Genomic DNA, 21570 nt, shown 5'->3' on the forward strand with positions numbered 1-21570 from the left:
TTTTCTCCAAAATCGTTGAAATTACGTGTGTTTTTTTAGGCGGAAGATGAGATTTTTACGCTCAAAATCGTCAAGTGGAAAAAAACCTAACCTCAAAATTGTGTTAAAAAAGTCACCGGTTAGTTTGACCTTATCCCAACGCCAATTATAGACGAATCGTGCAACATTCGTCTAGTGGTCGTCAGTAAAAATAAGTGCGAAAAGAAAGTCTCTGTGATTACTTGTTCTTTTTTTTTATATTTTCTACTGGAATAACATAGGGGCAAGACACTTTATTGCGAAATATGTTCATATTACAAAGTATTTATCGCTGCATTTTTGGGCACCCCTCTATCTACACATTATCGTCGGTGTGATGTCAATGTGACACATGAACAACAAATATCCAAACTTATCTACTAGTATCGCATAATAGTTGATAAAAAAATTTAGAAATTGCGTTTTGCTCAAAAATTACACTCTTTTAGCTGATATATAAAAATCCGAAATCCGTGAATAGTTGAACAACCCAAATACGCTTCCCACATGAATTCTTATGTTATTAGGTGCGTAATTACGATCTCCTTGTTCAAAGTATTGCCCATCGTTGGCTACAACTATGTCCCATCTTTCTGGCAGAACTGATATACCGTTACGATAAAAATGTTCATCTTTTGAGGTTTTCCACGAATCAAGCCGTTTTCGAACAAGTAATGATCGGATGGCGCAATAACTGTGGAATATGGCGAATGAAGTAGTACTTTTCATTCGAGCGTTTCTATGTAAGCTTTATTGACTTTGGCAGTACGAGGCCGAGCGTTGTCATACAGTAAAATTATTTTTTCGCGCCTCTGCTGCCCGGTTTTTTCTGGTCGCACAAAATACACAGCATAACCTATGCAGCACGTATATTCGACCGAACCGAAAACTGAGAAGAATAACCAAACAATCCTCATGGCCCAAAGGAAAGAAGGGTTGCTGTAATGCATCCATTTTTTATCACCCTCAACGTCCCAATTCTAAAGCATTCAATTGCTTGGAAATGCTTTAGCGGGTAGCTTCTAATATCTAACCAAGTTGTTACTGCGTTTGGCGTGGATCTTTATCGAGCAATTCCTCCAATTCAGCGTCTTTGAAGGTGTTTAGCTTTCTTTCACGCGGGCAGTTGTCAATTTTGAAATTTTCGTCCTGAAAGGGACGGACCCAGAAACGTCATGTTGTTTCAATTAGAGCAGCATTTCCGTTAACTTTTTTTGAATCTCGAGGCGCTTAAGCCGTCTTCATTTTTAAAATAAAATGATAAGAACACCTTTCCTAAATAATGACTATTTGACACAAAATCGTGACATTTTCACACAACTAAAAGTATATCACACCACAGTAATATTATCATAGCGTCGAAGTGTTTTGTTAACCATATGTCTCAGCTTAGTTCATCATAATTAAGATATGGCTCCATCTATTGACTTATTAGTTTCGTTTCATTCTTTTTTCTGCTTCACATTGCTACTAGGGGTGTGCGAAACTGGCTTTTCTGGTGTCGAAACGAAACGAAACGAAATTAACCCTTAATTTCGGTTTCGCTAAATTAGTCGAAACGAAATCAAGGTCGATTTCGAGTTCTCGAGACGAAACAAAATTGGTCTCTAAATTTCGCGAAATTTCGTGAAATTTCGAAAAATAAAAGAATTGTTTCTGAAACATAGCATTACAATGATTTGAAACGTTGGAGCGTACGCTAACGAAGTACCCTTCAGCAGCTGATCGCAAAGTGCTTACCTGGTTGACGAAGAGTAACGTAGGTATTCAGATATCGATAAACCGACAATGACGAGAAAATCAAAAATGTTAAAAACTAAATGCAACTATGTTTAAAATGGTAATCCTTCTTTCATAGCACTTTCATCATTCGAAATCCAAGTTTTGTCCTAGAGCTCGAACTGGAAAACATGAGAGATGGTAGGTAGGTTTTCAACCATTCCTGTGAGTTTTGGTGTCCCTAGCAAAAATAACTTTTCCAAAGAGTTTTTCCCTATGCAAACGTAAAAGCGACGAATCCGATAAGCAATTCCTCGGCGGCCTTCTGATGCATTTCTGCATTCTCTAAAAGCAGCAAAATTCACAGGAATGGTTAAAAAGCTGTAAAACCTTTGGAGGGCAACCATTTTGAGCTTAAGGGCCACTTTTTTCGCTCTTGTCGACCAGTGTTATTGAATTTTTTTTAACACCGTTTATTCATTTTAGATTTGGCATAAACGTTTCTATAGGCTGAGTAGCTATTTAAATTCTATTTTGGGAGGATTATTGTGATTATGAATATTTTCAGAGCCAAAAGTTTTTTGATCAGTGTGACGTCTCTGGAAAAGTTTTAGATAGTAATTTTATCTTTCCGATAGAAAAAAACTCAAAAAATTTATTTTTTTAATGTAAAAGAAACATTAAAGTTAATATAAAATAAATCAAAAAAAAAAAAACTTTACAACAAATTTAAATTATTTTTTCAGCTAAATCGGTTTGTTTGACTGGCATAACTAGTGTCTCTGGTAAGATTGTAGAAAATAATTTTGTCCTAAAAAAATATGCCCTGTGAGTTTCTGCGACACCAAAAATAATAAAATGCATTTGGGACCGTTCCTGAACTACGTGGTCATATTTTGATCCCTTTTATACCCTCTTACTCCCCCGTAATCTTTCGTGGTGTTTTGTATTGTGATCTTATTCAAATATATTACAATAAAGTTTGGAAAATTTATAAAAAAATGTAGGTTTAAGAAAACTGATTATTAGTTATTGCGCAAATTGTAAATAGAATTTTCAGTAATATCATTTCCTCAAAACCAAAATAACAAATAGATAATGGTTGTTTAATTTTTAATAATATTTCATTGTCTTTAACGAATATAATAATTTCCTTACCTGAAAGTAATTTAAAATACGCTATTCTGTATATTCAAAATGATTTTTAATTTGTTGTTGGGTATCAACATAAATAAAATTTGTTTAAGCAGTTTGATCATCTACGATAAATTTTTCGCTTATAGTTATGGTAAATTGTATACTCATCTAGAAATCATCTAGAAAAATATTTAGTTGATAATAAGTGAAACCTTACTTTTAGTGATTTTCAGGCATCGGATTTGTAACTTAGTTTTTTTTATATAAATTACAAAGTTTTCAAATGTCGAACAATAATAAAAACATCTTTTTTTCTTCCTTCAGTTCACGAACATCCAGGTCTTATATATTGTTTTTAAGACCAAAGCGTTGATTTTTTTTACCGGTCGTTGAGTATTGAAATATACTTCCAGGAAAAATGTCATAAATCTTGACGCATTGCAAAATATAACTATTACACAGTGCAACAAAAATTGACTTTTATTTCTGCCTTGGTTTCTATATATAATATTTTTGTGTATTTTTAAGCAAAACTGAATTTCCCCGAGTTTGAACATATTTCAACTTAAGGGGCAACAATGGCGCCATTTTTAATTTTTTGAGAAACCGGTATCTTTTGTGGTTTTTTCGACGCCATTTTGTTTTGAGGCCAAATATCAAAATTCTAAGAGTTTGTTCACATATTAGCATCATTTTACCCATCTTTTGAAAAAAAAGCTCTTAAATCGCACAAAAACTGAGCTCAAAACGGTGATTCTACAAAACCGGGTTTGGCATAGTTTCAGTATATTTTTCACAAAGCAAAATAATATCGATTATTTTTTAGCATTAATGGTAATTCGCTAATATCTTAAAGCGGTAGTCAAATTATATCTTATTTCGAGTAAAAAAGTCTCAGAAATCGAATGGTAGGTGTTTGATCCACGTAAAATGTCAGCAGATAAACCTATTTTAGTATTGTAGGGGAATTGGGGCAAAATCGACATTTTGCTGACATTTTACGTTGATCAGACACCTTTTCGTGGTTTTTTGATTCGATATTTTAGTACTGTAGGGGAATTGTAGGGGAATTGGGGCAAAATCGACATTTTGCTGACATTTTACGTTGATCAGACACCCTTTCGTGGTTTTTTGATTACCCCCCCCCCCCCCCCCTTCACCCTATATATGACTACGTGGTTTGGGAACGGCCCCTTTTGAAACAAACCAAAAATTATTTTTCTTTCAACCAATCAACAGTTAGAATGGAATGTTGTAATGCAACAAACAAATAGTTTTCTTTTTACTCAATTAAGTTATTCGTAATCATCCTCGTTTTCTTATTTCTCGTTCTTTCTAACCTTTCTTTTCTTCTACCTTGTATATTCGTCAAGTGCGAAGTCAGAATCACTTTTATGCTATAATCTGAACTTGTTTTTGACATTTTAAAATTTTGTGTCCCCCAAAACAAGAGTAACATTTCTCAGTTATGTATTCAACGAGAGCGAACCATGTACTTTTTATTCATTCATTGATAAAGTATACTTTTTTGGTAACACGTTTAAAATATTTTTGATAAGGTACCTGGCAATTTTGAAACCTATGCTCACTTTGGAGTCAGAGTGTTTTGAAACAATACTAAAAATTCAGGCAATTACAACTTTTTCTGCTTGACACATCGATCACTCTGTCTGCACACTATAAGGCATGACATCTGGTCAGCCTAGTGATAGCAATGAACTATCTGAAAAAATACATTTAAATACACTACGGTGTGCGAAGAGGAGTCCTCTAACACAGAGAAATCCGAAAAAACGCTTAAAAATTTTTACAAGTCGAGTAGCATAGAACATTTGGCCTGTAAGATAGAGCTTCAGAGCTTTAGTTTTGACAGAAATTGCTATGCCCTCCTAAACGAAAGACAAAAAGTGACCTTGTGCGCTGCAAATATAACCAGATTTTGATGTACGTAAAAGATGCGTAAAATTTATTCCTACACACAAACAGTGATGACATGAATTTTATACTCTGCGTGAATAAAAAATACCTCCCGCATGATGTTACGGTTTAGTCTTTAAAAACAAAAATTACCGGCTGAGAGTTTATTCTACTATGTCTGACTTAGTATACCAGATATCTGTTGAGATATATTCAATTTAATTTATAGTCGAAATGAGCACAAACCAAAATAATGTTATGATGTGCATCGGAAATTTGGTCCCAAAATTTCGCGAAATTTCGTAATCGTCGAAATTGGAAGTTTAATTTCGCGAAATTTTAGGCGGAATTTAGCGAAATTCAACGAAATTTTTCGGCAATTTCGCGAAACCGAAATTTCGCGAAATTTCGGGAAATTTCGAGTTTTGCGAAATAATACGAAATTATTCGAAATCTCGCACAGCCTTAATTGCTACGTATCTCACCTTCACTTAGTTTTTTTCTTGCTCGTTTTCACGTGAACTTTGCAATTTTTTTTGACGTAGGACTACGTCTTTGTTTTCTATACTAGATTACACTTTGTGAAATTGAAAATGAAACTGGCAAATGTTGCGTCAGATTTCAAACGATTATAGCAGGGGAACGACTTAATGCATCTTGGTCATTTATATGTCGGTGGATAGATAAAATGTGTAGCAATTGTTTGATATAATGTTCAACATTGTTGCTTTACTGCTTAATGGTGGAAAAAGGTGAAAAGTGTCAAGGTCAAGCTTTCCCATACATTTCACTCGTTATTGGCTTGCTTCCCGAGCACAGATAACAATAACATGGAAGAAATAAATTCCACTGCCTACATATTTTGACTAAACAAAGTGTTTTGGTTTGTTTGTCTTTCTCTAAGCTGCGTGGCCACGCCCTAATGGCAAAAATCTACTCTGAACTCGATACAAAAGACTGCATGTAGAAAATTCAGCTTCAGTTTAGTTTGTTACACAATAGCGAGTGCAGTGCAGCTGTTAAAGATACACGACATTGAGAAACGAGAGCTGCATACGAGTCAACCTCCAGGCACTGCGGAGCATGTTACCTTTATTTTGCATACGACAGCAATAGTTACCATCGTACGCTGCAGGATATTTTGCTGGCACAGCTACTGGAGGGCACAGCGCACAGTGGGGAATCGCTGGCCATCGACCCAAAATTGAAAATACGAATTTCATTTCAATTATATTTTTCCTATAGTTTTATAATATTGAAGTGTCAGAATCCAAATTTTTAGAGTAATACAACAAATTTTGATTTTTTTTATGATTTTTCAAAGTGTACTAAGTCAGCGTTTTTTTGCGTTTTTCTTGAAAAAAATGCAATGTTGCGAAATTTGCTGGAGCCTCAAGGGTAACTTGAATCTTGATGACGTCTAAGAAAAAGTTGTCTGTAAAATAGTGGAGAATAAATCCTCATCATTCAATAATGTATAAATTCATTGTAATACTCAAAAAAAATTAGGCGAAATCAAAAAATTACGTATTTTTTGCATAAAACAGTGTTTAAAGTTTGGATGGCAGGGTTTGGCACTAGTTTTAAAAGATAGCTTGGAAAAAACGCTTTCAAATGCATCTAGTCCGATCCTGCGCAGAGTACCCTTCTTTTGAATAGAAACAACGAGTGTTTGGCACATATCGGATTTTCTAAATGTAAATTTAAATTGTACACTGCAAACCGTCAACAGAATAACAAATGGCTCGCATTAGTTTGTTAATTACAACGTTTTCAAACATGTTTCAGTATAATTGATCACACTATTTTCATATTTACAAGTTGAACTCATCTATTTTCCGTTTTTAACGCAGTATCAAAAACTAATCATTGTTTATGTTTTGGATCACCAGCACTGAGTACCAAAACCATGTTTTAAGTTTGTATCATACCAGTCACATGTTAAAATAATCGTGTAAACCCAAACCAAGACATAATAAATCGCCTGTTAACTTCTACAACGCAAATAGTGAATTATAATTTTTAATTTTAGAAACGGCATTTTGGAAACTTTTCTTGAATGTATCAAAACTGTATTGAAAATGAACACAAATATGAAGATGAAGGTGGAAGTGAATAAAAAGAAGAATGCGATGAAAAAAGCAAAGTAATATAGTCCCTACTTAAAAAAACATCAGTGATTTTCAACACAAAACATATTTTTCAATTGATATTTTTTTTATTTTCTTTATAACTGAATGATATTTTCATGCATCATTTTTTTTTATTGCATATGAAAGTCTTTTAAGCATCATGCATTAAATTTTGCAAAACATTGGAACCGACGTAAAATTTTCCTCATATAATATATATAAAAAAACATTGAAATTCTACTAGCATCAAGAGTATGCATTTTCATGCAAAAATAGTATCAAATTCGTACTCAGCGTCCCAAAATTACATAGAAACCATGTATTTTCCATGATTCAAAGACATTTTTTGCTTGGCCAGCATTTGTATGGAGTCGCCCCACTGTGCAGCGGAGAGTTGTTTTAAACTTTTTTAAATGGCAATGACCAATTATAGGTTGATCTTTTATCCTTTCTTGTTTGTTCTTATATACTTAATTTCCCATTATATTTTTCTTTGTTTCACACTATTATTTTTGTATTTTGTGTATTTTTGTTTTCTTCCTATTTCTAGTTTCTGTTGTCTTGCGCAATGTTCAGTCGACTTTTTTGCTCTGGAATTTTTTTGTTTATGTTCATTTCTGTTTTTTACTCTTTTTCTAAATAATTTAATAATTTTTGCGTATTATATGCATTTTCTTGAAACTGTTTTCCTCATCATATCTCAGTTTAATGTGCTCAAATTTTTTCTCGTCATTTTTCTCCGTTTCTCGACCCTTATACGTACGCGGCAACATAGGAATGTGAAATGAAAATCTAAAACCGGAAAAAGTGAAAAATATGTCCAATTTCAAATGCTAATAAATCGGTTCGTATTCGATGGATTTCCTTCGTTTTTGCAGCAATAGATTGGAAAATCTTCTAAGATTTCTCCCAAATGCAGGAAATTGTACTAATGAAAATTGTCAAATGCAAAATTCTACCTCTGATTGGTCGTTATATGATTGCTCACCAAGCACGGTCGACAGAATTATAGGCCTAGTAATTTGAAATGTGCTGTTTGGCCTATATAAGAGCCTGTTTCAGCCTAAATCGCTCATATTAGTTCTAGACAGCGGCAACAGCAGTCCTCCTTTAGCAGCAGCAGCAGCAGCAGCAGTGCAGCGGATACCAATGGCAAAGGATAGCGGTAACCGCTATGTGGCATGGCAACGGATAGTGCAGCTGTTGCAGCGGGTTTCAGCATCGATAGTAACAGGGCCAGCTGATTTAGCGGCACTTTCTTTAGTGAAATACTGTCTTAGTGTATTAGCGGACAGCATCTGAAGCAGATACATCAGCCGGTAGTTTCTCTAATGGAAAAGTTGGGTCATTTTGTTTAGAAAAATGTTACTGTCAGGACTAGCACAGAGATGCGATCAGCATTATATCCGATGATAAATTTAACAATTGTTCTTTTGAGGACAAATAAAACACTTACTAGAAGAGTTAATATCTCTGGGTACTAGTAGCAGTATGGTAACAGCCTCAGAATAGGTACAGCCGGCACTTCCCTTAGGCCGATGTTATACAGAAAGTGAATGGAAGCGTTACGCGGCGGAACAGTGCGGGATTAGGTTTGAGATGTGTTTAGACGTGCGTCATTTTTTATTGTTGATATTATTCTCCACATGAAACGACGTATCGTGCTACATCGCCTTCTTTTTAACATAGGCATTAGCAAAAACTGAAAATTCTGAATTTTAAACATATTCAATACAAGTAATGCCACAAACAACCATATGTAGTCCTACGTCAACTTTGCATACAACCCTTGTGATTTTTTTTCAAGTTTTATAGAGGCTGTCCTATATTTTCGGGGCTCACTGTTTCGGGTGACTTTCAAAACTCGTTATTTTCGTGTTCGATTTTTTTTGTTTATTTTCTTCTATTTTTTTCTCTTAGATTTTTTTGTTCTTGAGTTACTTTATGTTACCTTTCTCTCCGTATATTTTCTGTATAAGTTTTAGGTTCTGTTTTCAATCTTGTTATTCACTTATATTTGTTATCTCCTGTTTTATTTTATGTCCAGGTTTGGTTTTTTAACATAATTTTAGTCTTGTCTTTTGAATAATTTTTCCTCCTACGAATTTTAGTTTGATTTACTCGTGTTTTCTCTGATGTTCATTTTCTTAATTTTTTCTCTTTTCCACTCTCCGTTCATCATCTCAATATTTTTTGCTCAATTTTAGTTTTAATCATTCATCCGCTTTTTATTCGCTTAGACGATAGATGCTGTTTTTTCTTCTCACCTTTTCTTTTCTACTTCGCGCTCATCATCCACATACCACGTGGACAGATTTTTTAACGATTTTGACCCCCTCCTCCCCCTCTGTGGACAACTGCCCATATAAATTCTAAAAAGTAGGAGGGTGGTATTCAAGACACGACCGCATGACGTTGGACTACGGTATTCTTATATTCCATTAAAACAAAGAATAGAGAGAATTGCAACTCTAGTATTTGCTGCAATTTTATCTAACAGTGCATTTCTGGATGCGGAGACGTTAAAACGTTATAAATAATAATATATACTAAAAGAATGGATATTTTTTATTTAATCGCTGTCATTTCATACATATTCGAATCAACCCTTTGTTTGCTGCACTACCAAGACAATCATTTAATTGAGCGAATTGGTAAAATTTTCCTATCTAATCAAAAAGCAAACTTTACGAAACTATCTGAAATTGGAGCCCAGAACGATTCAACCGAAAATTTTAAATTTGAAAATTGTTTGACATTTAATCGATAAAACTCATGCTAGGTTAGTTCCAGCCCAGCATATAACTTCATGTATTTGAAAAAAAAAAAACGTTTGGTTCAATAACTCAATATAGCAAGAGCTCAATCACACGTTTTTCGGTAGTTGTTATCAAGGTTTGGGCGAGTGACAAGAAAATATCTTAACTTCTTCAGTTGTGATTTAGAGCATTTCTAATTGTTTTGTTATTTTTCACGATAGCGACAAGTTTGTTTCTTTCTCTGTGTGTGAGAAACAAAATCAAAACCGCGCACCGAGAAACAAAAACGAAAATTTAATGAATGCTCGTTGAAAAAACTTGATCATTCATAGGTAGTAATTTTTCCTCGATGAATAAAGACTGGCTGAAGAAGTTAAAATCGCTGCTGTAAAATCAAATTCACAACTGTGTTCGTTAAGACGTTTTAATATTTTCAATGACAATAATAATCTTCGATAAACACCCGCTATAGTTATTCACACACATGCTATAACTATCTAAACACGCGTTAAAACTATTCATACACACGCTGTAGCTATAGTTTTTTATACACACATGCCGAAGCTATCCATACACACGCTATTCCTTTCCATACATCCGATACAACTATCTATACACACGCATAAGCTATCCAACCATGTGCTATTACTATCCATACATACGCTATAACTAATCATTACACACGCAGCAGCTATCCACACATAAGCTATAACTATCCGTACACACGCTGAAGATATACACGCAATAGCCATAATATGCTACACATGCTAGTGTCTTACACACGCTATAGCTAGCCATACACACGCAACAGCGCCATCCCTATCATCGCAAATGTCATAGCAATACAGATGCACATACGCTATATGTGCACACTGCACACACACCCAACGTTTTCACCCAACGATATCTGAATTGGATTACCGCTGGTGGGGTCCAACTCAGATCAAAGGAGCACCGAACTGAATGAAGAAATGCAGCTTCCCACTACCTCCGCCGCTGCTGCCTGATACCGCCGCTCTGGTTCTGCTGCAGCTCAGTTTGGCCGCTGGAATCAGCCACCGCTGCTGATTATACAAGTCCGGCCTGGTGGCCTTTCACTTGTTAACTGATGTATGCTATGAGACGACACAGGTTATTATATAGCCCAAAGCAAAAATCCATCCGCGAGCAAACAAGAAGCGAGCTTGTGATTGGTTGAATGTGCACGACTTTTAACACAACTTTTAACTAGTTTAGTATCGAAAACATATTTAAATTATTATATGACAATCTTGCGCAATATTTCCCCTATCAATCAAGCCATTGGTGTTTAGAATCTGTTCAGTGGTAATGATAAAAAAAGCATTTTAAAACGGTGTTGAAACACCTGTTGCAGCTACCGAAAGCGAGCTCGTTATTGGTTGAAAGCTGTGAGACTGTTTACAAAGTCAGATCGGTTGTATCCGTTAGTGTCGACTGTGCTTGTGAAGAGAGGTGGTGATTGGTTGCTCGGTATGATTTAGACAATCGATGTGATTTATCAATTTTTCAATAGTGTATCTCGAACAATAGGTTATTTTTGTTACATAAATTCAACCGTAAAAGAATTTCTGATCGGTTGATGGCAAAACCTCGAAATTCTGAAAAGAAATGACTGATATATAAGCGCTCAAAACCTGACCACTTTTCCCTGGTTTTCCCCGGTTGAATTACTAGATTTTCAAATTCAGGTGCCTAACTTCGATATAGACGTTAGTCCAACGTCAAAAAATTGTATGGACCGTGGACATTAGCCAACGTTAGATTTCTAGGTTTTCGTTTAATTTAGTAGTTCCTTCTTGTGATTGCTTGGTTTCCGCACGGGCTCATGAACTTCATGAACTATTATGTCATGTCATGTTTTGCATTAATATCTTCACTATTTTTGCTACTTTTATTTCGGTTTTTAAAAATGTAATGATCAGCTATTCCTTATTCCTTCTTTTTGTTTTTCTCTGTTCTAATACTCGATGTATTTTTTAATTTTTTGTTGTATTCTTTACATTACTTTTTACCGGATTTCTAAATTCAATACTTTTATACACGCCTATTCTTTCCTTTCTAAATAACAGTTATCCTTGCATATTGATTTTTCGAGTTTATCGCTCTTAACATAAATCTCGTTATGCTTGTTTCGTTTTGCGCTTCGTTTTCCCAGATTTATTCTTTTCTTATTATTTACGTTTTCATTTGTTAATTACTTTTCTTCATCAATTTCTTATTCTCTTTATTTCGTGTTTGTTTGTTAGTGTTAGTTTTGTGCATTTTTATTTAGATTTTTTCGTATTCTGTTTATCTTTCTCGGTTTCATAAGTTTTTTTATTTATATTTCTTAAATTTCATTACAGGTCGGACTCGATTATACAGAGACTCGATAATATATGATTCGATTATTCAATTATATTATATAATTTTAGACTTAATTATATATAGCAGCAATTTTTTTTAATTTCAAACATGAGTTGATGAGAAGAACAAAAAAATAGGAAAATATGAAAATTTTAAATATTTTTGAAAAATTTAAAAATAAAAAAAAAACAAAAGTACCCAAAAAAACCTAAATATAATAATTTTAAATAGAAAAAAAATTAAAAAAATAAAGATAAAAATTAAAAAAAAATTAAAAAATTTAAAATAGAATTAAAATTTTTAAAAATTAGAAAAATACAAAACAAACGAGTACACTGATCAAATTTTTTTTTACATTTGACACAAATTGCATCAGGAATAACTGCAAGATATTTATTTTTGTGTAAGAAATGTGTTTTCTGACTTTTAGAAGGATGAGTAAAAAATAAAATTCTTCTTATTGATTCGAAAACAGCAAAAGATTTATGTAAAATAGATAAAAAGCATTTTTTCTCTGATTCGATTATATATAAAATGCGATAATATATAGTAAAAAAAATCGGAGACTATATAATCGAGTCCGACCTGTTTTTATTTTTGCTTCTTCATTTTAGATTATCTTACGAAAATGTTTCATACTGTTTTCTCCTTGTTCAATCTTTGATCTGTTTTTTAATTATTTCAACTTCTCCTTTTGCATTAAATTCTAATTGCTTCAGTTCGTCTCTGGTTATATTTTTTGGTCCTACCATTGGTCTCATTTTCTCTAACTTATTCTTACTTTTCGTTTGTTTATTTAGTATTTTTTTTTGCATCTGGCTTCTTTTTTCCATGTGTTCATCAATCATCATATCTTTTTCAAACGTTATAATTTTGTCCTATTTTTCCTCTATTCTGCTAGATTTTTTCGTGTTTCGTTATGTCTTATAGTTTCATTATTCATGTTTTTTTTTTATTGTGGTTTCGTTTTATCCCTCTCTTTTTCAACGGCCATTCTTTTATATTTTCTCAAACCCATTTATTTTGTATTCTCTTTCTTTTAACTCTGGTGTTGCTTTTCTATCGCGTTTTCGCTATATTTTTTTATTATTTTGTGTTTATTATTTCTTATTTTGTTTTGCTTTCAACAACAGTTTTTCATCTTTTCGTTGTTCATCATTTTTTTATATCATTGTCTATTTGTTTAGGTTTCTCTCTTCTTTTGCTGTTGTTTTTAGGTTTTATTCTAATTTACCGTTTACTTCCCATATTTATTATTTAGATAGTTATTTTTTTGTAGTAATGCTTGTGCATCTTTCATCCATTTGTTTTGTTTTTATTTTTCACTTTTTGTCGGTTTCTGTTTGTTTCTGTTCAATCATTTATTTGATTTGTATTCATTTATTTTTTTATTTGAAAAGTTTCGATTTTCTGTTTTTATGACTTTCTAGTTCCCATTCATCGTTTACCATTGTTCACCTATTCGATTGTTTTCTACTGTTTTCTCCATTGTTAAGTTTTCGATATTTTCGCTTGTTTTCTTTTTAAGTTTTAGGTAGTCTGTTTCCGTTCTTATTTTTCTCTACTTTTATTTTTTCCTTGTTTACATGTTAGTGTTATTTACCTAAATTTATTCTTCATATTTTTTGTTTTCTCTCTCCTAGTTTTTCTATACTATTCTAGGTTTTTTCATGGATTTATTTTTATACATAGTTTTTATTGTATCCATCCAAGTTACTTTGTTTCTCATGTGGTGGTTCTTATAAGCTAGTTATCCTTAGTCTTTTTACTCATCGTTTTTTTATATCTATGTTGTTATGATACTATGTAACGTTTTTTTTCACTTTGTTTCGGGTCTCTCTATGATTTTTGTCCTCGTTAACATTCAATCTGTCCTCTGTTGGTTAAGCTTCCTTTTCTGCATTTAATTTGTTTGATGTTTGTATTAGTATTTTTCCTACATATTTGCTTTTAGGATTATTTTTTTCATAAATATTCTCTTATTTTGGTTTTATTACAGATTTCCCATTAATTCACCGGAAATTATACCTATATATTGAATATGGTTTGTGTTTTTTCTCTATTGACCTTTTAGGTTTTTTGTCATTTTTTTGCTCTTATTTGAAATTTCAACACTTTTGTCTTTGATTATGCTTGTTTTCGTTATACTATTTCCTTGGGTATGAGTATATTTCTTTATGTGTTGGTTTCCTTTTTTTTCGTTTTTCTCTGCTAAGTTCCAATTCTTCTCATTTTTTTTTGTATGGTCCAGTTAACGACGTAGTTTATCTGTACTTTTATATTTTGTATTGTTTTCTGATTATTTTTGCGCTCTGCTGATTCAATTTCTATTTTGTTCTTTGAACATCATCTACTGTTTCTGTAGATTGTTTTTATTTTTTTTTTTTTAGTTTTTTCTCTAATTGTTTTTTTCTTTGATTCCTGTTTTTTTATTTTTTTTTTGTGTCAACTAACTTCATTGTATTCTATTATTTCGGTATGTTGTTTTTCCAGTTCCTAGTTATTTCTTCTTCTATATTTTGTATAATGTTTTTTCTATTTTCTATATTTTTCTCTTCGCCATTTGCAAATTCGTGTCGGGAAGTAGCACGGCCTAGGAAATTTGAAGATAATATTGTAAATTTCAAAACAATTATCGTGATTCACTATTCGAAAAGACAATCTCTATAAACTCTAATTACGATTTATGTTTCAGTTTATAGGAAAACACCCCAAATCCTATACAGAAAGGAGATTACCTCGAGAAAACAGTCTACCTGAAAGTGCGACAAGCAAATTTAACGCCCTTAAATGCTCTCTAGATATTCGCCCTTCCTTTTCCCACGAGAATCGGCAAAAATGCAGACAAAATAATTAAAAATCGAAGAGGTCGCAAATTGGGTCTCGTACAGCTGTAAGAGGTTATTTTTGAGCATCATTTGAATATAGAAATAATGTTTCGTACTTGAATAGTAAAAATTTTCAATTTTAGCTATGTATGCAGTATAATTTATAATTATTCATTATTACTAAATTGAATCTATATGATCAAAAGTGTTCACAGAAAAGACTGAAAACGGAACAACATCCCATTACCTCATAGTCAAGCACCACTCAACAACTTGGCCAAGCAGTTGTGCGGCGTAACACAAAGCAACCCCCGAGCGGTCGATCTCCCCTGCATCCGCTGCAACTAACACTATTTATAAGATGGCAAATTATGGAAACTGTTATCTCAGATCATGTTATAATCCAAACAACGACACCCCTCCCGGCCGGCCCCCTTCTGCCGGCGGAATCATTTCATGCTCGAAATCTCCCGGAACAATAACTTTTCGAGAAGCACTTAGTCCTCATTCCCCTTTTTCCAGAGAGCAAAACAAAAAAAACCATCAAGGCAGCTGCTTCTGCAATGCAATGTACCATCCTGACGGCCGGGCTGTCCCGTCGTCGATCCTTACGATGGCTTTGCATGTGTTCCATCCAACAGTTTCCTAATTTGCTTTCATCTAAATTCCATTGTTATCTTTCGACTCCGAGCTGTTCTGATGAACTCATTCATAAAATTTACACATGCTTTTTATTTTGCTTTCCCCAGCTTTCGTCCTCAAATTTTCATTTCAGCTTTTGCAGCATTTTTTGTACTTGCACAGCCTAGGTGCGTGGCTCGGTCCTCTCCTGTCGACGCCTGGGCTGAGAGCCCGGTGTAAATAAAATGTATGGTACGGTAATAAAGATCGAATCAGCCCAGGTAAGCCCAAGATAAGCCCGTCGCCGGTGGGTATTCCGACCCGGCGGAGCAATATCAGACACTGGGAAAATATTTTCGACCAAGAGAAATTCCGGCGACAACGACGAGCACGACGGAGGAGGTCTGATTTATTTGTGTTTTATTTTTTCAAATTATGCTAAGTCGTTCTTTTGCTCAACTCGACACGTCCAGTTGGGTGAAAAAACGTGCTGCGGAAGAAGCGCACACAGTTCACAGCTATGATGCACGAGCCAAGCCAGAAAGTTCTGCCGTTCCTTAGCGTTGTTTTTTTCTTCCAAAATTTGAAATCAGACTCTTCGATATGTGGTGGCAATGTGGCATTAGACCATATGGAAAGATAAAACTACATCCCTGCACGGTGTCACATGACAGAAAGAAAGCACAGCGGGACAAAAGAAGGAATGGCATCATTATAACCATCATCATGAGCCATCGTCAGAGCCAGAGACCGATACGATCCATCAGAGCGCTACCGCAAAGCACCAGCTGCAATTTCAGGATTTTCCCTTCGCATGCTGGTTTGTTATTACTATTCTATTTAAACTGCACTTCCTTGCTTCCTTCGCCACTCGCTGCTTTACTGCTGTCCCTTTTGTTCTGGAATGGGCTTTGGGTTTTTATTTCCGAGTGTGACGGGCGGCGACTGTTTTTCGGCCGCAGCCTCCGCAGCACGCCGGTAAACCGATTTTTTGAAAGTGGCTGAGCACACACACAATGCGTTTTGGGTTAGTCTTGCTCAATCTGCGACCCCGAAAGGACTTCCTACTAGTGGTATTAAGGAAGGATTTGTTGGCAGTGATGAGTTGCTGCGCGGATATCAAATTTCACGGTTACTTTATCGGCGTTCTGGCCGGTCTGCTGGAGCTGATTTCGTTGAGTATTTCGGCCTACACGCAGCTTGTGGATAATGGCCGGAGTCATTCTGAGCTACCGAAGGACTGTAAGTCCGTTTGATAGCAGGGAATCTTGAAAGTTCTAATCAGTGCTGTTATTGTTTATTCAAGTGCTAGATCTGGCCAGTTCTTCCGCCGTGGATTATGCCGGAGATGTGCTGATTTTACTTGCCATTGGAATGCTAATTTACGGGATATACAAGGTAAGAAAACAGTTTCTATTGGTTCGAAAGTTAAATAAAACGGTGTTACGAGAATAATTAATAAAAGTTTACAACATATCAATCTTCAAAGCAGTCGTGATCATGAAGGATTGAACATTAATCGGATATAGCTATATTCTGTCACTCAATCTAAATGTTGATGATATGGTTTTCGACACATACTGTGCATATAATGAAGGCATTTAGAAATATGCAATCAGAGTCAGGCAAAGCTAGAAGCTTGGTTATGTAACATAGGCGCCAGTACGTAAAACGTGGAAAATGTTGTGGTGTCGCTGGTGACTGGGGGGGAAGGGGGGGGGGGTTGGTAATGTCCACGGTCCATACAATTTTTGCCTTTCTCCTAGAAAGGTATAGCAATCACTTGCAAAACCGAAAGTATAAAAGTGCTCCAAAGGGCCGAATGTCATATATCACTCGACTCAGCTCGACGAGCTGAGCATTTTCTGTATGTGTGTGTGTATGTGTGTGTGTGTGTATGTGCAGATTTTTATTCTCACTCACTTTTCTCAGAGATAGCTGGACCGATTTTCATGAAATTAATTGCAAATGAAAGGTCTCGTTGTTCCATAAGACCCTATTAAATTTCATTGTAATCGGATTTTTAGTTTAGAGGTTATGTTTCAACATGTAAAAATCATGAAACATCAATATCTCAAAAACTACACAACCGATTTGAACAAAATTGATTTCAAATGAACGGGCTACCTGAAAAACCCTTAACTTTTGAATTTCATAAAGATTAAACTCGTGGTTCAAAAGTTATGACAAGAAACGTGTTTTGAAGACTACTTTTTTTTAAGGGGGGATTTGTTAGTAGCTTAAGTATTTATGATAAATATTAGTAAATAATGAGTATGTGTGTCCAATCACAAATGGTGACTTCTCAACACTGTTAGAAATTTGTAATTTCAATTGTTAGGATTTGTTTGCTTTCGCAATTAGGACTTATAATTCGTAGGGATTTAAACCTACTTGTCAGGAAAGGCGAAGTAAACTTACAACTAACTTAATTGCTAACTTATTGGCTATAAAGAGAGCTTATCGTAGCAATTGAGGATTGCAACGATTTTTGTCGAAAATTGTTAATAATTTTATTCGACATAGCTTCTAATGGTTCAACACCAGTAAGTAATTCGAGTGTACCAAACCAAGGAGGACGCCTCAAAATCATTTTCAGAATTTTATTTATTCAGAATAATCCTTTGGAGCGTTTTCTTCCTTGTTGAACAGCAACTTGACCAGATCGGTACAGCATAAAGCATTGCTGGTCAAAAAATTTGTTTGTAAATCAAAAGTTTGTTCTTCAAACAAAGTTTAGAATTCCTGTTAATGAGAGGATATAAACATCTCGTATATTTGATGCACTTGGCCTGTATACTCTCAATGTGCTCTTTGAAAATAAGTTTTTTATCTTAAATTAGTCCCAAGTACTTAACCTTGTCGGACCAACTTAAAATAACCCCATTCATCTTGGCAACGTGATTATTGTTTGGCTTGAGGGAAGAAGTCCTAGGCTTATGAGGAAAAAATTATCATTTGAGTTTTAGAAGCATTGGGAGAGATTTTCCACTTTTACAAGTAGGAAGAAAAAATATCTAAACTTTTCTGCAATCGACTGCATATGACACGAAGACTTTTTCCTTTTACGGAAATGCTTGTGTCATCGCAGAACAATGACTTTGTGCATCCTGGAGGCAAATCAGGAAGATCTGAAGTGAATATGTTGTACAGGACTGGACCCAAGACTGAACCTTGAGGTACACCTGCTCTGACAGGAAATCTATCAGATTTTGAATTCTGATAGACAACCTGCAGAGTTCGATCAGTAAGATATTTTTTTAAAATTTCGATTAGGAAAATTGGAAAATTAAAAGTTTGCAATTTCGCAATCAAACCTTTATGCCAAACACTGTCGAATGCTTTTTATATGTCTAAAAGAGCAGCTCCAGTGGAATAACCTTCAGATTTGTTAGCTCGTATCATATTAGTAACTCTGAGCAATTGATGAGTTGAGGAATGCCCATGGCGAAATCCAAACTGTTCATTTGCAAAAATTGAATTTTCGTTGATGTGTGACATCATTCTGTTAAGAATAATTCTCTCAAACAGTTTACTTATTGAAGAAAGCAAACTGATTGGTCGATAACTTGAAACTACAGCTGGGCTCTTATCCGGTTTTAAAATGGGAGTAATTTTTGCATTTTTCCATAATTTGGGAAAATATGCAATTTTGAAGCAGCAATTGAAAATTTTCACTAAAAATTCCATTGTGCTCTCAGGGAGATGTTTGATTAGTATATTAAAGATTCCATCGTCACCAGGTGCTTTCATATTTTTGAAATTTTTAATAATTGATTTAATCTCATTCAAGTTAGTTTCAATTGTTTCTGCAGGTAAAAAATTCTGGGAAGATTGACGTGTGACTTCATTCTCAATTGGACTCACAAAATTCAAATTTGAGTTATGAACACTCTCAAACTGCTGAGCAAGTCTTTGAGCCTTTTGTTCATTGGATACAAGAAAACGTTCACCATCTTTTAAAACTGGAATAGGCTTTGAAGGTTTCTTAAGAATCTTCGACAGCTTCCAAAATGGTTTTGAATATGGTTTCAATTTTTCAACTTTAGTCTCAAAATTTTGATTTCTCAGAAGAGTAAATCTATGTTTAATCTCTTTCTGTCAATCTTTATAAATAGTTTAAAAAACAGGGTCACGAGAACGTTGATATTGACGTCTGCGGACATTTTTCAAACGAATTAGAAGTTGAAGATTTTCGTCAATTATTGATGAATCAAATTTCACTTGAGCCTTTGGAACAGAATAATTCCTGGCATCAACAATTGCACATTTTAATGCTTCCAAAGCGGACTCAATATTCACTTCGTTTTGCAAATCAAGCTCATTATTGAAATTTCTCTCAATATGAGTTTTGGATCTTTCCCAATTAGCCTTGTTATAATTAAAAACAGAGCTCATAGGGTTTAAAACTGATTCATGTGATAAAGAAAAAGTTATTGGAAGATGGTCAGAATCAAAGTCAGCATGTGTGATCAAATCACTACATACATGACTTTGATCTGTTAGCACCAAATCAATTGTTGAAGGGTTTCTTACAGAAGAAAAGCATGTAGGACTATTCGGAGACAAAATAGAATAGTATCCTGAAGAACAATCATTGAATAAAATTTTGCCATTGGAATTACTTTGAGAATTATTCCATGAACGATGTTTAGCGTTAAAATCGCCGATTATGAAAAATTTCGAACGATTTCTGGTGAGTTTTTGTAAATCACCTTTAAAATAATTTTTGAGCTCGCGTGTGCATTGAAATGGTAAATATGCTGCGGCAATAAATAAAATCCCAAGTTCAGTTTGAACTTCAACTCCCAAAGTTTCAATAACTTTCGTCTCAAAATGAGGAAGAGCACGATGTTTGATTCGGCGATGAATAACAATTGCAACTCCACCGCCGGAACCCTGAATCCTATCATATCTATGAACCACGTAATTGGGATCATATTTTAATTTTATGTTAGGTTTCAAAAATGTTTCAGTAATAATTGCAATATGCACATTATTTACTGTTAAAAAATTAAAAAGCTCATTCTCATTGGCCTTCAATGAGCGAGCATTCCAATTTAATATTTTAATTGTTTTATTTAAAATCATTGCTAAATTTTAAATTAGAAACAATTTTAATAGTAAAATTTGTGCCTATTTGAATGGCTTCAAACATTGACTTTGCCTGCAACATGGCGTTCATAAGATCGAACATCGCCTGTTGCAAAAAAGAAAGTTTACCTGCCGTAATAGGCCCCAGGCAGTTGACATTAGAAAAAATATTTTCGGCAGCAATATTAGCTGGAGTAATAGGTGTACAATTATTTTCTAGCGTGTTTTGCTTACCCAACGGTCTAACGGTCATTTTCGAACTACCAACACTAGGCGGTATAATGTTCGAACTACTTGTAACCTGTGCATAAGTTAAACGGGTATGCAAAGGAGTAGGTAAACTATGCGTCACTGGTGCGCTTGGAGAATTTTGTTTTGAAATTGGTTTTAATTGAGAAATTGAATTTTGTTTACCTTGCCTTGCCTTAACAATTGCTAAACGGACTGGGCATTGATAAAAATTTGACATATGGTTGCCGTTACAATTCGCACAGCGAAAAATTTTTACTCTCTTTCACAGGACATGTGTTCTTTTTGTGAGAAGAGTCTCCACAATTAAGACATTTTTGGTCCATGTTACAGAATTTGGAACCATGGCCATAACGTTGGCAAGTACGGCATTGGGTGATATGCTTTTCACCTCCGCCATACTTCCTATAAATTTCCCACTTTACACGCACATTATACAAAGCATGTGCTTTTTCAAAAAATTTTAAGTTGTTAACCTCATTGCGGTTAAAATGAATTAAATAATTAACAAGGGAAATTCCAGTTCTCTGACTGTTTTCACCTCGTGATTTTTGTTTCATTAGAATTACTTGGGTAGGGGCTATGCCAAGTAATTATGTTAAAGTAAGTTTGATCTCATCAACGGTTTGATCGTTGGTGAGACCTTTCAAGACAACCTTGAACGGCTTGGCGTTCTTGGTGTCATATGTAAAAAATTTGTACATCTTGCCAGTTAAATACTGAACAAGA

General features: G+C 34.4%; 2 protein-coding genes across 7 annotated transcripts in view; one reads left to right on the top strand and one right to left on the bottom strand.

The window, feature by feature from the left end:
* Positions 1-21570, bottom strand: part of LOC129724929 (uncharacterized) — a 311814-nt gene that overhangs the window by 2848 nt on the left and 287396 nt on the right. The gene's annotated exons all lie outside the window — the stretch shown is intronic.
* The window catches only part of LOC129724934 (uncharacterized), a 36454-nt gene continuing 31424 nt past the window's right edge, over positions 16541-21570 (top strand). For both annotated transcript variants that reach the window (XR_008727986.1, XR_008727987.1), the window contains exons 1-2: positions 16541-16740; positions 16805-16896. The gene's annotated coding sequence lies outside the window, so the exon portion shown is untranslated. The remainder of the gene's footprint in view (positions 16741-16804; positions 16897-21570) is intronic.

This window comes from Wyeomyia smithii, chromosome 2 (genome assembly GCF_029784165.1).
Source record: "Wyeomyia smithii strain HCP4-BCI-WySm-NY-G18 chromosome 2, ASM2978416v1, whole genome shotgun sequence".
NCBI classification, from domain to species: Eukaryota; Metazoa; Arthropoda; class Insecta; order Diptera; family Culicidae; genus Wyeomyia; species Wyeomyia smithii.